General features: G+C 34.4%; 2 pseudogenes; both read right to left on the reverse strand.

Moving 5' to 3' along the window:
* Positions 1 to 1172: 1172 nt before the first annotated feature.
* Positions 1173 to 2342, reverse strand: LOC113628640 (metalloreductase STEAP2 pseudogene; annotated as a pseudogene).
* Positions 2343 to 13481: 11139 nt separating this feature from the next.
* The window catches only part of LOC113628641 (poly(A) polymerase alpha pseudogene), a 123694-nt pseudogene continuing 121911 nt past the window's right edge, over positions 13482 to 15264 (reverse strand).

Genomic DNA, 15264 nt, shown 5'->3' on the forward strand with positions numbered 1-15264 from the left:
TTAGGTAATGAACTAATAAAACCAACAAATAGCTGTTGGTGTTTGGTCGTGGTGAATTCATTCAAATTCATGTACTTTCATTCCTTGAAATGTCTGGAATCAAAACGTTTCTAAAGCTGTATTTGACAAAAAAAATACATTAATTGAGATTTATTTGAGTTTGTTCAAATATTAAAAATCGATTTAAATTTTTTGGGGAGGAATCATAAATGAAATCTATTTTCATACTATCATAAGATCCTTTAAAAGTTTTTCCCAGCGGTATCATATATGTAAAGTATAAACAGCTACAACAGGGTAAAAAGCATCCTGTATTTTAGTTTTTACAAATTCTACAGCAAGAGGCAGGAGAGTGGAAGAATGTATAAGTTGAAGTTACTTATATTTTTGAGTTCTTGTTTCTTCTTGAAAGTGATGCCAAAATATTATAAATTTCTCAAAAGACCATTTTATAATAAGGAATTCTTGTATTTACCTATAAAAATCCAGTGTCAGATACGTAATCTCTTGTACTGAACATCAGAAAGACGAGATGTGCTGTCAGACAGTACCTGTGATGGTGAGGATGAATGGAAAAAAGTCTCTTGGGCTTTTTATCGTCAGTTATTTCCAAGTTTTTCTTAGTTGTATCTGACAGTGCTATAAATCCATTCATCTTGTTAAAGCTTTTGTGGAAACTAACTTGTTAAAACTACAACTTGACTTTGATAAGTAAAAGGGTAGTAATGCTTTCTAACAGCCTTTTATTTCAAAACATGATGCACTTTGTCAATTTTTGAATAATGACTTTGTGGTCTTGGATTTATGATTAATTCATCATATTCATTGACAGGTTATTGTATTTTGGAGGTGCAGAGATGTCCATGATATTCTGAGCTGCTGTAATTGATCAAAACTTCTTAAAGGGAAAGAAAAAATATTCTTCTGATAAAATGCAATGTTAAAAAATATAGTCACTCTATGGTGACTGGCCCCCCCCTTTTTTTTTTTTTTTTACTTCTCTGCTTTTATTCTGCAAAGAAAGGGATAGTAGCAGCTTTTACTCTAAATGATTTTGAATTAGCCACATAATTCTTATGCAGAAACATTATTTGAAGAATAATTCTTTCCCCTCCCTAAATATACCAAAATTTCTATTACAAGGTATGTAAAATTTTACAGTATTTTAAATCTTATGTTTTACAAATTATACTAATCAAGTATTTTACTAGCATCAGATAAATATCAAGTACGTCCCAAACCTGCTGATAAACCATGTTCAGAAACAAGTATCTCTCTGGACTTCTCACTGGTAAACAGAGGCTGTAGGCAACATGGACTGAAGCGAAGAAAAAGCGTAGTATCCAAGCAGTTTTCTACCTGTAACCAGGCCTCCAACCAAGGTAGAAATCTCCTATACTTGGTGCCTTAATAAAGCTGATAAGCAGCTGCCAGGAGACGTGTCAGGTAGACCAGGGACAGCAAAGTAATGGCAACTATAGGCAAGGTTTTATTCACAATCTCAATAGGAATCTTGTAAAAGTCACTCTGCTGGTTTCTAGCATGTGGATGAATCACACCTCGGACAAAAGAATAACGAAAGAAAAACGTGGCCAGGCTACCACCACTGGCCCTCTCCAGAGAGTAAACAGTTGCAGGGGTAAATTTTCAATCTCCCTAGCTGATGATAATGATCCCAAGTCAATGGGAATTAAATTCAACTGACCGGCAAGTTCAATAACCTGCTGTCAAGCTTGAATGTTGTTGCTGCACAGATAAACCTGCTGGCTGGCAGCCTTAGGTCCTAACTGAAGTGCCCAAGCTGAGACAACATTAAATCCTTTCACAATCAAGGAGTCCAGGAATAATGAAGCCAAATATTCCACATTGGATTCTGGGTATTGGTTTATCCTCATGTTATTGCTCACATCAATCAAGGATTTTACCCATAAGCAGATGTCTCAGGTCCCACAGGGAGATGTAATGTTCTCTATGTATGGCAACATATATTATATTTACTTTTATTAGAGCATCTTCATGGTGAGTGACATCTACTACATGAGGAAAGAATTCAGAAGCAAACTTAGGATTTCTGCTTCCTATGACCACATGATAGCCACATCTAATAAGTCAAATGGTCAGGGATTTAGCAAAATCCCCACTTCCAATTACACCTACAGAGACTTTCTTTGCACCTTTGATACCACTTACGCCATTAGGCAAAAAAGTTTCGCTAAGGCTCTTGGGGTTTTCCATCATAGAGATCGATTCCATGATACGGACTCTTCCAAGATCACCACGGATATCCTGAGAATCTTGTTCAAACGCAGATTCTGATTCAGTAGGTCTGGAGAGAGGCCCGAGATTCTGCACTTTTGATAAGGTGGTGCCGATGCTACCACGGGCCCCTCTTTGAACAGCAAAGCTCTCCGCGCCCTCTGCGGGGGGCAGAGGCGGGCCTAGCAGCTCCCCTGGAGCAGTGCCGACTCCCCCGGGCCTCTCCAGGGGCCTCCCAGGGCTCTTCGGCCTAGAGACCCCGCCCCCAGCCCGCGGCTGGCGGCTTCCCCACCTCCGACTGGCCCCTTTCTATAATGCCCCCTGTCAGTCTCTCCCTTCTTCCTGGGTTACATCAGAAAACTAGATGACAGCATTTCAGAAGCGGTCCCACTGCTGCTGCTGCTGCCACTCAGAGGAGGTGAAAAATGTACAGCCAGTAGTTTGGCTCAAGCAGTGGGAGGTAAAGGGTGCATTTTCAATGCAGTGATGAGGCAACAACAAACTTTATAGCAGATGAAATGACTATTTTATGGACATGCAATGGAAAAAAGTAATGTTTAAGGGGGAAAGATAAAACAAGACAGAGAAAGCTACAGTATTAAAAGAATGGAATCAAGCACAAAGACAATCTGTGGCTGAAAAACTTGACAAGCAATTCAGGAAATATCTGGAAAGTCCCATCCCTGGAAGCATTGCTCTATAGCTGTGTTCTCCTCTCTTGCTGCTGTGGTCATCAGTTTTAGAAAACAGTTCTTTGTGAATATTTTTATGTTTCCTACCAACTAGTTCCCGCCCCACTGGGTGACATTCTAAACTGGCCTCTGTACAAGGAGGGCAAGGAGATACCAAAGAAAGAGGCAGACCACTCCAAATTGGTAGGTGGCAATTTAATAAGCAAGGGGAACTTACATACTTGTCTTGAGCAGCTTCAGGATGAGTAGATCTCCACACCCATCTGTCAGAATCTTAAATGCTCATACAGAGGCCTTAACAGGGTTTGGTCATTTATTATACTGTCCTAATTAGGGACCTAATTAAACTTAAAAGTTTTTGCACAGCAAAGGAAACAATAAACAAAATGAAAAGACAACCTAAGAAGGGGAGAAAATATTTGCAAATGATGCTACCAACAAGGGATTAATTTCCAAAAATATTAACAGCTCATATAGCTCAATATCAAAAAAACAAACAACCCAATCAAAAAATGGACAGAAGACCTAAACAGACATTTCTCCAAGAATACATACAGATGGACAAAAGGCACATGAAAAGATGCTCAAAATCGATAATTATTACATAAATACAAATCAAAACTACAATGAGGTATCACCTCACACCAGTCAAATGGCCATCATCAAAAAGTCTACAAATAATAAATGCTGGAGAGGCTGTGGAGAAAAGGGAACCCTCCTACACTGTTGGTGGGAATGTAAATTGGTACAGCCACTACGGAAAACAGTATGGAGGTTCCTTAAAAATCTAGAAATAGAATTATCATATGAACCAGCAATCCCACTCCTGGTCTTATATCCTGAAAAGATGAAAACTCTAATTTGAAAAGATACATCACCCCAATGTTCATAGCAGCACTATTTACAATAGCCAAGATGTGAAAGCCACCTAAATATCCATCGACAAAGGAATGGATAAAGAAGATGTGGTACATATATAGAATGTAATAGAATATTACTCAGCCATAAAAAAGAATGAAATAATACCATTTGCAGCAATATGGATGAACCTAGAGATTATCATACTAAGTGAAGTAAGTCATACAGAGAAAGACAAATATATGATAGCAATCATATGTGGAGTCTAAAAAAAATGATACAAATGAACTTACTGACAAAACAGAAACAGACTCACAGACATAGAAAACAAACTAATGGTTACCAAAGGGGAAAGTGGGGGGAATAAATTAGGAGTTCGGGATTAACATATACATACTTTATACATAAAATATATAAATGACAAGGACCTACTCTATAGCACAGGGAACTACATTCAGTATCTTTTAATAACCTATAATGGAAAAGAATCTGAAAAATTATATATATATATATATATATATATATATATGAATCATCTTGCTGTACACCTGAAACTTACAGAACATACTAAATCAACTATACTTCAATTTGTAGAAAAAGTTCATATAGAGGCCCTAACGGGGTTTGGTCATGTATTACATGGTCTAGATGATCCCAATGCCTTACTTTCTCAAGGCTGTGTCCTTGAAACAGTCCCTAGTGTGGGAATGGTGGGAAGAAGGTACATTCCAAGATAGCGGATAGGGTGAGGAGCCTCCTATTGCCTGGGTCCAACTAGTGGGTCAACTGCCAGTCACAGCATTTCGGTGATCTCCTCCAACAGTTGTTCACTCTTAGACCTGAAATTTATGTTACAGTATGATCTAGTAGCTTAAGGTAACCTCCGAAACCACCTTATGTCTCATTTCTATGACTGAGGTAACACCAATCACTTTGCCTTGTGTGTGCTTCACCCATTTTCATCCAATCAACACCCACTCAGCCTCTAGGATTCAGCCCGCCTGTCCCTCCAGAGGTCTTCTGAGGCCAGATTTCAGTGTTCTTCTTTCTGACTCCAGAACATAATATTATTTTACTTATTACACAAATTTTACTGTATACATTTGTATACATACAAATAATTTTACTATATGCATTTTTTAAAGTTGCTCTTGCTTATTGAACTCCACTTCCCTACAAAACCTCCTGTTGAATTTACAGTACTTAGCACATTTCCTAGAACAAGGTAGCATTCCATAAGTATTTGTGAATTCACCATTTAAACTAAATAGCCTATTACGAGCAATTTTATGAATGAATACACTTACTAAAATTCAAACTCAAATGATTGAATGTAGTTACATTACATTTTTTCTCTTTTCATTTTATAACAGGCAAGCAAATACACCTAATCACCGTGGAGATCTCTAGTTAGATTGTGACTTCATTTCAGAGAACTGCAGTCATCAGTTGAATGTGTTCAGTACACCTCTAAAAGACATACACTTGCTATTAAGTTAGAAGCATTTGATCTCAGAAAATGCAAAGACTACTGTGAAAGTCATTTGTAAGAATGGTTCAAACTACCCAAAACATATTTCAAGTATATTTGCTTTCATAAGACCTGTCAAACTCTACATGGATTATATTTTACTTATTACAAGTATTTTTCATAGTAGAAATATGATTGTAAAGGAGATTTCATTGTAATTATTTTAATTTTATCTTATACACATAATGTTCTGAAGTGTCTATGTACTTATATGTTATAGTAATAAAGCACACAATGTGATGTGCACTACATATACATCTCAGGAAAAGCTATGCTTCTGAAGTAGGCCAATTATTCTATTCCCTGTGACTGAATATGACTCTGAAAACATTCTATGATTAGTTATCCATTTCTTATTATGTGAAAATAGAAGACTAAACTTGGATCTAAGATGGAAAATACAACCCATAGGCTGAAATTTTATTATAACAAATATAAGATGCCTTAGTTTAATCGGTAATATGCCAACAAGTGTTTTCAGATAAATAGCTAGGTACAAGTACTGGGGTATAAAAGTGAGTTAGATACAAAGGTGAAAATGAGAAGAAGTTCATGATTTGTGGAAAAGGTAAAGCTGAAAATGACTACAATACTATATGATTTATACTACCATTAAATTAAATGAGGGGTGATACTTGCTGTAGAATGGATGAGCTAGAAAATTCTATTTTGCCTGAAATTCACTATGGGCAAGACCTGATAAAGTCATATTCATCTCCAGATAAGTCATATTTATTCAAGTTGTACCTTCTCTCCAAAATCAAATCCTTTTTGGCTGTATTAAGTGTTCCTATTTTTTCTAGGTTGAATTAAGTCTTCTTAATTTTTCCTAAGCTTTTCAAGTATCAGTTAGACCAAGGTATAGTAATTTTGTACTAGATTTTAGTTACAAGCCTGTCTCTTTCACCAGATAAAAGATTGGCTGGGTAATATCAGAGTATTATATATTGTGCATGCTCTATTTCCGTTACTCAGCACAGTATTAGGGTTTTTTCACAATGTTCTCAGAATAATTTCAAATCTTTAGGATTGAGAAATTAATAAAGATTCCTAGTCTCCTAAAATTTTCTTACAATTATTGTCACAAATTATAAATTACCGCAAAATCCGCAACACAGCATTGACTCTTGATTGTCTGAAGAACAAATTATACTCAGCGTTGAAACATAAGTTTTAAAAAAAATCCTACAACTAACCAGAAATCATCTATGACGAACACTTTATAAAGATTTCCATTGAGTTTTTCACAGAAAAACTACCAAATCTCCTAGGATGTGATTAGACAAAAGTAGAAATACCACTTCCAAAACTAAACTAGTTTATACAATTAAGTTCTAAGAAAAAGTAGAAGAAATTGCTATCCTGAAAAATATTTTTCTTATTATTATGTTTCATCACATATAAATTTTTTCTTTTTTGGAAATTATTTTTAAGGAATAAATGTAGGTGTCTTTTTTCTAAAATATCACATATAATTTATTTCAATTTTTTTCTTTTTATATCTATCCAAATTTTATCCTAAATTACTAAGACATTGTGAGAGTCAGATTTGTTTATCTAAATATTAATATGTTTTTGTTGTTAATGAATTCTCATTTCCATTCTTATAATTTTAATAATCTTCTCAAGATCATAATACAAAACTATTCATTTTAACTTACTCAGCCTATGTATTTATTGACATTTTACTTTCATACTGAATCCTTTATTTCTATTTATCCTATATTTGCATATATAATGCTTAAATTATATATCAAAACTTTTATTTATACCTGTACCTTTGAAGCATAATGCATGTGGATGAACAAGTCAGATTAAAGAAAGCACTGTAAATGTACTGTCTTGATCATGTAAGAGTTAACAATTTCATATTGTCATATGTTATTTATGATATGTACTTATTTACAGGGCATCAAAAATAAGCTTGACTATTCTCTAAAAACACAGTGGAAGGTAATAAAGCATTTTCCACTAGATTTTGATTTTATCAGAATGTAAGCTATTTTAGAAAAAGGTCCTGATTAAAGCTCTTATATTAGATTGTTCAAGTATTCTTGCAAAAACTGTAATGCTGGTTTGTCACGGAGATTCTTATCTTTCAAGAGCCAAGAATGTTGATAATTGAATTCTTACTTAGGACCAAAAGCAAAAACTGGAAAACAAACTATGCGAGAAAAATTCTCTAACTATACATGGTATAAACAACCCTGAGGGATGGAAATTATCCTCTCTATATTCTAGTTGAATTATAAATAAAATTGTGTATCACAATATTTACAGTATCTTCAGCCAGATTCACTGCTTTTTTGTTTACACTACCTGAGCATTCTGTGTACGCTCTGTATATTTATGACAGAACCCAATTTATGTGTTTAGTTCCTCAGCTGTGTTTTTGCATCATAATTACAAATAAGGTTTAATATTTAGCAAATTTGCTTAATAAATGTAAAAACAAACAAAAAAACCCTAAAGCTATACAACTGTATAGAAATTAAATTTCTGAATGTTAGCATTTGGTTTGAAAATTTCTTAAAGGAAGCATTAAAGAAATTTATAATTTACCAAATTATTTGATACATATGTTCTTATTTAGCGAAAGTTTCATATTGGTAACAGAAACATGTAGAAATGATCAATAATCATTTATGCTACAGCTCCATTTTGTCGGTTCATATTATTTCATACACTGTTGTGTTGCTAATGAGTGTGAAGGCAAGAGTTAAATGATTTAATTAAACCGAATTTTAAACTCCTACTTCTGTTTAATGCAACATCCGCCTATTTCAACCTAGAAAAAAAATTGTTCTATGATAGAGTTATCCTTTATGTATGGACATAACATCACCATTGTAATTCTTGGTCAATACGTCTTGACACTGATCTAAGACTTAGACTTCATTCCCTACACCGTTCAAATACTCCTCAGGTTTCTATTTAGAGTTCAATAAAGTGACTGAGGTAACAGAAATCACTTGCTCAGGTTGAAGTTTTCAAATTTTCCACTTGGAAAATCTTTGCGCACATCTTAATGTACTGTTGGAGGAAATTAATGTTCTCAATGCCTTTTAATTTATATATAAATTATCTAGTTTGGAAACTATCCTTTATGTAATGGTCTATCTCCACACCCCCTGTCAATATTCTCCAGTTTCAGTGCACTTGGTTTACTCATCATGTCACCTCTTGTCAACTCCTTGTTACATTTTCGTTCTCGTATACTCTTATCCAAAGCCCAATTTGCCAATAAGATCTTTTTTTTTAAAAGGGAGAAAAAACTATTTTTATATCCTTATATATTCAAAATGGGTTTCAAATATAACATTGTTATGAAAGAATGCATACAATTTGAATTTTCATTTTATTTGTCTGCAAGGTCAGCTTCTATTGACGACTCCTGCCTTTCCCTAGAGCTCTGGCTCTCTTCCCTCAACCCATGGCACCAGATGCCTCTGGTGTTCGTGTTAACTCTGAGATAGTCTTTCTTGGTATCCCCTATTCTTCAATCCAAGCCAAGAACTGTTTCTATTCTAATTGTTACAATTTCAAGTCATTATTATGCCACTCTTGAATTACTACAATTCTTTCATGACTATTCTCCTTGTCTCTGGCATTTTCCCTCTCTGAAATCATATCCTCTTAGCAACTTTTCTTGTAACTGTGTGTATACCTTAGCTTAGCACTTATGACACAGTATTATAATTGCCAACTCACTTGTCTTTTATACATCTAGACGGTAAATTCATCAAAAGCGGGAATATCTTCTTCAGCGCTATATTACTAGTTCATTGTAAAATGTGTGAAACATATTATATTATAAGCAAAAGATATGTTTTTCAATAAATACCTTCCTTGATCTGCTGTTTAAGTTGCCACCTTGTGTTTGTCAATCCTTTCACCATCACATTTCTCAGAATACCATAATTACCAATTGCTTCCACTGATTAATCAACCACAAACTTTTACCATGCACCACAGATTTTTGTACCTATCATCATAATGAACTTATTCTCCCAGAAACTGTTAATGTTGTAATGTTACTATTAACTAACCATTCTCTCTATATTTCATTGTTAATATGCAGAGAGCAGAATAAATGTACATCTTCCCCAAACCAATTTCAACACGCGTTGAGGTAGTACACATATTGGGTTATATTTCCTTCTAGGTTCTTAAACATAAAGAGATTAAGTCACTAATTAATTAATGAATTAATTCAATATATAGTTATTGAAATCCTGCTATGGGATAAGAACTTACATAAGAGCTGAGGCTAGAGAAGTGGGTAAATGTAATCCCCATTAAAACTGGATTACAGTTAGAATATATGGATATAGGTCAAATAATTAAAGAAAAATACATCTGATAAAGAGGGAAGAGCAGGATGCATTGGGGGCATTAAAAAAAGAGACAAACTAGTTTAGAAGATGGGAGGAAAGTAGAAAATCATGAAGCTGAGGAAATTAGTGAAGAGTGAAGACAACTATTTAAAGAAGTAAGATCTGAAGCTTAGAAACCTGAATGAAAGACTGGATAAGATGCAACTACTGGTGGATGGAATAAGAGAAAAGCGTAATTGTGAGGGGGAGCATTAAAGCAAAGTCTTTCATTTGGGATGGGTTGCGTTTTGAGATGCTGGTGAAATACCCAATTGGTTAGTTCTAAGAAAGAGTCAACTATAAGGACATGAGGCTCAAAAATTAGATGTGGCCTACAGAAATAGATGTGTGAGACTTCAATATAAGAAGACAATAGGCTACATGGGAGTAAATGCCATTGTCTTTGGAAGGTTTAAAGAGTGAAAGTTCTAAGGCCTTGATTGTAGCATTGATGTTCCCTCAACATTAACCAAAAAGCAAAGGAGAAGAAGCCTATAAAAGAATGTGATACGCAGCCAGAGACAGATGGAAAGCCAGGTGAATAAAACTTTCCAGGACCAAAGGAAAGACATGTTTAGAGAAGGAGGTCAACGGGTCTAATACTTTCGGGGTCAAATGTGTATGAAATAAAAATTGTCCACTGGATCCCTCGGCATAGATTTAATGAAACCTGTTTTGTTTAAATAAAGAGAATAAAAGCCAGAAAGTTATAAGTTGATTACAGATGGTTGAGGAAGGGGGGAAAAAAGTAAATGTGAACATTTTTTGAAGACATGTGGCTGTTAAAAGGAGAATGGGAGAGACTGGAGCCTGTGGGGATGCTGAGGAAAGTGCCAATAAAGGGAAACATGTGGAAAACATAATTGGGAAAGGAGGTAACTGAAATGCTTAGGTCACTCAAAGGACAGACTGGAATGAGTGTTACACTAGAATCGGGAGAAGAGAATCTTATTCCACTACAACCGATAAGAACTAGGAAAGAATAATTACTGTAGGTTTGCATATTTAATGGCAGAAAATGGAAAACAAACCAACAAAAGAAACTTTTCATATTTTTAGAATTTTCTATGGAAATATGGCGGCTTAATTATTGGCCATATTTTTGGAAAAGAATGCAATTAAGGTGGAAGGATTTGAGAATTTGAGAGGAGAAAGCAGGAGATAGTTGATAAGTTTAATAAGACTGTTGTAATGTGTGGAGATTATAGGTAATACTGCAGCGTAAATTCATAGAAGTTGCGAAAATTTCTTCATTAGCACTGAATAGGTCAATGATGAACGTAGTTTTAGTCATGGTTTTGTTTTGCTAGTTCTTTACAATAGTAAGCAGTGGGTAAATTGAGATTACTGTTTAGGTGAACTAATGATTGCTGTGTTGTACTGTAAATTCTAAACTGGTTATTTTCTTTTATTCCTCTAAATTCTAAAGTAATTCTTTTTCATCAGGGCTAATTACTCATGACCTTGCATTTTTAATTTTTTGGTTGAAAGCTATTTTACACAGGGTAAACATGTACATATATTGATTTCCACTGTGATGAGTTTCAACATATTCATTCAACTGTGTAAACCATACTGCTATCAAAATATAGAAAATTCTTATTGGCCTCGAAAGGCCCTTCATGGAACTTCTCTTTTCATCTCCTCCACAGGAGACTTCTACTGTGTGCATTTCTATCAAAATAGATTGGTTTGGTGGTGCTCCAATGTTTCATAAAAATGGAATCTTACAGAATGTACTCATTTGTATTTGCTTCTTTCACTCCTTATGATGACTAGGATATTCATCCACATCACTTCATTGATCAGTAGTTTGTTTATATTCCTAAGTGGTACTACACTGTAGGATTATACCACAATTTGTTTATCCATTCTTTGTTAGTTGACATTAGGGTAATTTCCAATTACTGGCTATTACATGTAAAAATGCTGCAAATATACTTGTGCCTGCCTTTGGATTTCTCTTTTCATTTTTCTTGTGTAAATACTTAGGAGTGGAACTGCTAGGTCATAAAATTATTATAGTTTAATTAAAGAAGGTGCCGCCAAAGTTTTTTTTCCAAAGTGATTGTACTATTTTAAGCCTCTGTTAGCAATGTATGGAGAGTTCCTGTTGTTCCACATTCTTATCAAATACATTTGTTGTCACTGTTTTTACCATTTTATTGGGGTTTTTGTCTTTCTTCTATTTTTGATTTACCGGATGTCTGAATATCTTCATTTATTTTGCAAAGAAGTTCTTGTGTGTATATACATGTATATGTATATATACTAATATACATTAATAATTTATTTTGGAAAGAAATACTTGTGTATATATATACACACATATAATAATAGTAGTAGTAGTAATAATAACGATTATTATTATTATACTTCTAAGGCTTCCATAACAAAATACCACAGACAGTGTGGCTTAAACAACAGAAATTTGTCTCTCAAAATTCTGGAGGCTAGAAGTCCAAGTTCAAGGGGTCAGCAGTTTTGGCTTCTCCTTAGACCACTCTCCTTGCCCCCACCTTATTGCTATGTTCTCATGTCGACTTTTCTCTAAGTACACACATCCCTCTCTCTCTCTCTTCTTATAAACATCCCAGTCATATTGAATTAGAGCCTCACCCTTATATCCTTCTTTAACCTTTATTAACTCTTTAAAACCCCATCTCCAAATATAGTCAAATTGGGGGGTTACAGCTTCAACATATAAATTTTGGAAAGACAATCCAATATATGCATAATGGCCTGATTGTGTGTGTGTGTACACACACACACACATAAATAAATATATGTGCATGTGTGTATATATATATTTTATATATATATATTTTTTATATATATATGATATTTCCCCATCTTGGTCTGTCAGTTCATTTTGTTAAAAGTATCTTTCGACAGACAGAAGATTTTAATTTTGAAGGAATCCAATCTGTGCTTTTTAAAAAATTGTATATTTTCTGGGTCCAATTAAAGAAATATTTGTCCACTTGGGACTTCCCTGGTGGTGCAGTGGTTAAGAATCCACCTGCCAATGCAGGGGAAATGGGTTCGATCCCTGGTCTGGGAAGATCCCACATGCCACAGAGCAACTAAGCCCGTGCACCACAACTACTGAGCCTGCGCTCTAGAGCCTGTGAGCCACAAGTACTGAGCCTGTGTGCTGCAACTACTGAAGCCTGCGTGCCTAGAGCCCATGCTCCACAACAAGAGAAGCCACTGCAATGAGAAGCCTGCACAGCGCAATGAAGAGTAGACCCCGCTCGCCGCAACTAGAGAGAAAAGCCCGCGTGCAGGAAGACCCAACACAGCCCCCAAAAAACATACAATTGCTCAAAAAAAGAAAAATACTTTGTCCACTCAAAATCTGAGAAAATATTCTCCCATGTTTTCTTCTAGGAACTTTATATTTGTGTTTATATTTATCTCACTGATTCGTCTCAAGTTAATTTTTGATGTATGGAGTGAGATAAGTGACAAATTTCAACTTTTTAATATGTTTATAAGTTGTTCCAGCCGTTTGTTTCAAAGACTTTCCATTTTCCTTTAGTTTACTTTGAGGAGATTTTTAAAAATATTATTGACAATTTACGTGTCTGTTCATATAAATATCTTCTGTACTTTTCTATCCTCATGTTCATACCACACTCTTTTGGTTAATGTGAAAATAGAGTAACTCACAATCAATTAGTGTATGTCTTTTAAATTGACTTTTTAATGATCATTTGGCTATCCAATACTTTTTAAATGTAAGACATATTTTATTATTTATTTTAAAATGAATTTTATTTTAGTATAATTTAAACACATACCATTTAGAAAACACCAAGGAAAATTTATGTACAAAAGTTGATGCTATTGCATTTGGATAAAGTTGACGAGTTCCTGCTACTCACTTAGCCCAGGAAATACCACCAAGGAAACCTAATATATTGGAATAGATGTTGTGGAGTTTGGCCCCCAGTTTGATAGCTCTCAGAGTTAACCTGAAGTTGTCAATGATTAGAACTAGATGGGAAATTTCATTGGTTCCCCTGAAACTGTTTAGACTCCTTACACATATTCTAACTATTTTTTAAGCAGACTGTCATTTCCTAGGTCCAAATATTCTGGAATAGTCTGCAGTGCTAATCTTGCAAACAAAATATCAATCCCTAAGCTATCAAAACACAGTTTGATAACTGGCACAAATGCCTCAACAGCTCCTAAATCTTTCACTTCTTCCTGTAATTTCAATTTATAGAATGAGGTGAAAAAGTCACTTCAATCAATCTCTCTTGGTGCAACACACAACACATCAATATTGGTAACTTTTGTATATATTCCTAATCTGTAAGATCCAAGTGTAAAAATATTTTCCTCCAACATTTTCAATCACAGATTGTGGAAGATTCTTGCTTTCATGGATTTCTTGTATTCACTCTTTTACTAGGTTACATTTTCCAAAGTTAAAGTCTTGCATTATTGTTCCTGTTACTCTTCAAAAACCCCAAAGGGCTTTGGAATCTCAATTAGTTTCTGTGTAAGTCTGAAGTCAGTCTCCTTTTGGGTCCACTAAACTGATAGCACGGAACGCTGTAGTGCTTCTGTAGTGGCTGTGTTTGTTCTGATTCCTGTGTTGTTACTGGAAATGATATCCTCTCCAGCGCAGGCACCACGCAGTCACTTCCCCAGTACAACAGTTGTCACCGAGGACCTGGACACGATGCACTGAGCTAAAAAGGAGGGAGGGGGTTCTGCCTCTGCCCTGAGTCCAACTGCCTAAATATAAGATATATTTTAAATGCATCTTGTCAATTTCTGCAAAATGACTACCAGACTTTGGAGGTGAATATTTTGGGAAAAAGGACATCTTACAAATTTGAGTCTTCCTATTTATGAAGATTGATCCATCTTTTCATTTGTCTTTTTTTTTTTTTTCCTTTCAATGGTTTTGGGAGGTTTTAAACATAGAGTTCCTACAACTTTTGATACATTTAAACCCAAGTATTCTATTTCCTGATCTTGTTTTAATGGGAAATGCTTTTTTATTATTATTCTAGAACAAGAAATTTTGTAGTTATATAAAAATGAAATAGATTGTATATTTACCTCATATGCAAAAATTTTAATACAATAATTTCTTAGTTTTTGTAGGGTTTTTTTTGTTTATAACTTAGAATTTTCTATAATCTTATCACTGCAAATAGAAATAGTTTTACTTTTACTTTCTAATTCTTGTAAAATTCTTTATTTTTTCATTACATAAGGTCTTCAGTCTTAAGAGGTAGGAACAGACATTCTACCTTGTTCTCAGTTTTAAGTTGAAAATATAGAGTCCCTGAAAATGAAAAGTTATCTTATGTGAGGCTTTTTTTTCTTAGTTGCTGATTATCTGATTGAGGGGTTCACGTCTATTCTAATTGTTACTTTTTAGCTTAAATGTGTGTTTAATTCTGTTAAAGATTTTTTATTCAAATACTTGAATAATATTCAAACATTTATTCAAATGTTTGAATATTACTCAAATATTCAAACATCTATTCCAATATATTAGGTTTCCTTGGTGGTATTTCCT

The sequence above is a fragment of the Aethalodelphis obliquidens genome, unplaced genomic scaffold, assembly GCF_003676395.1.
Source record: "Aethalodelphis obliquidens isolate GAN/ISIS:26980383/991018 unplaced genomic scaffold, ASM367639v1 scaffold24, whole genome shotgun sequence".
NCBI lineage: Eukaryota > Metazoa > Chordata > Mammalia > Artiodactyla > Delphinidae > Aethalodelphis > Aethalodelphis obliquidens.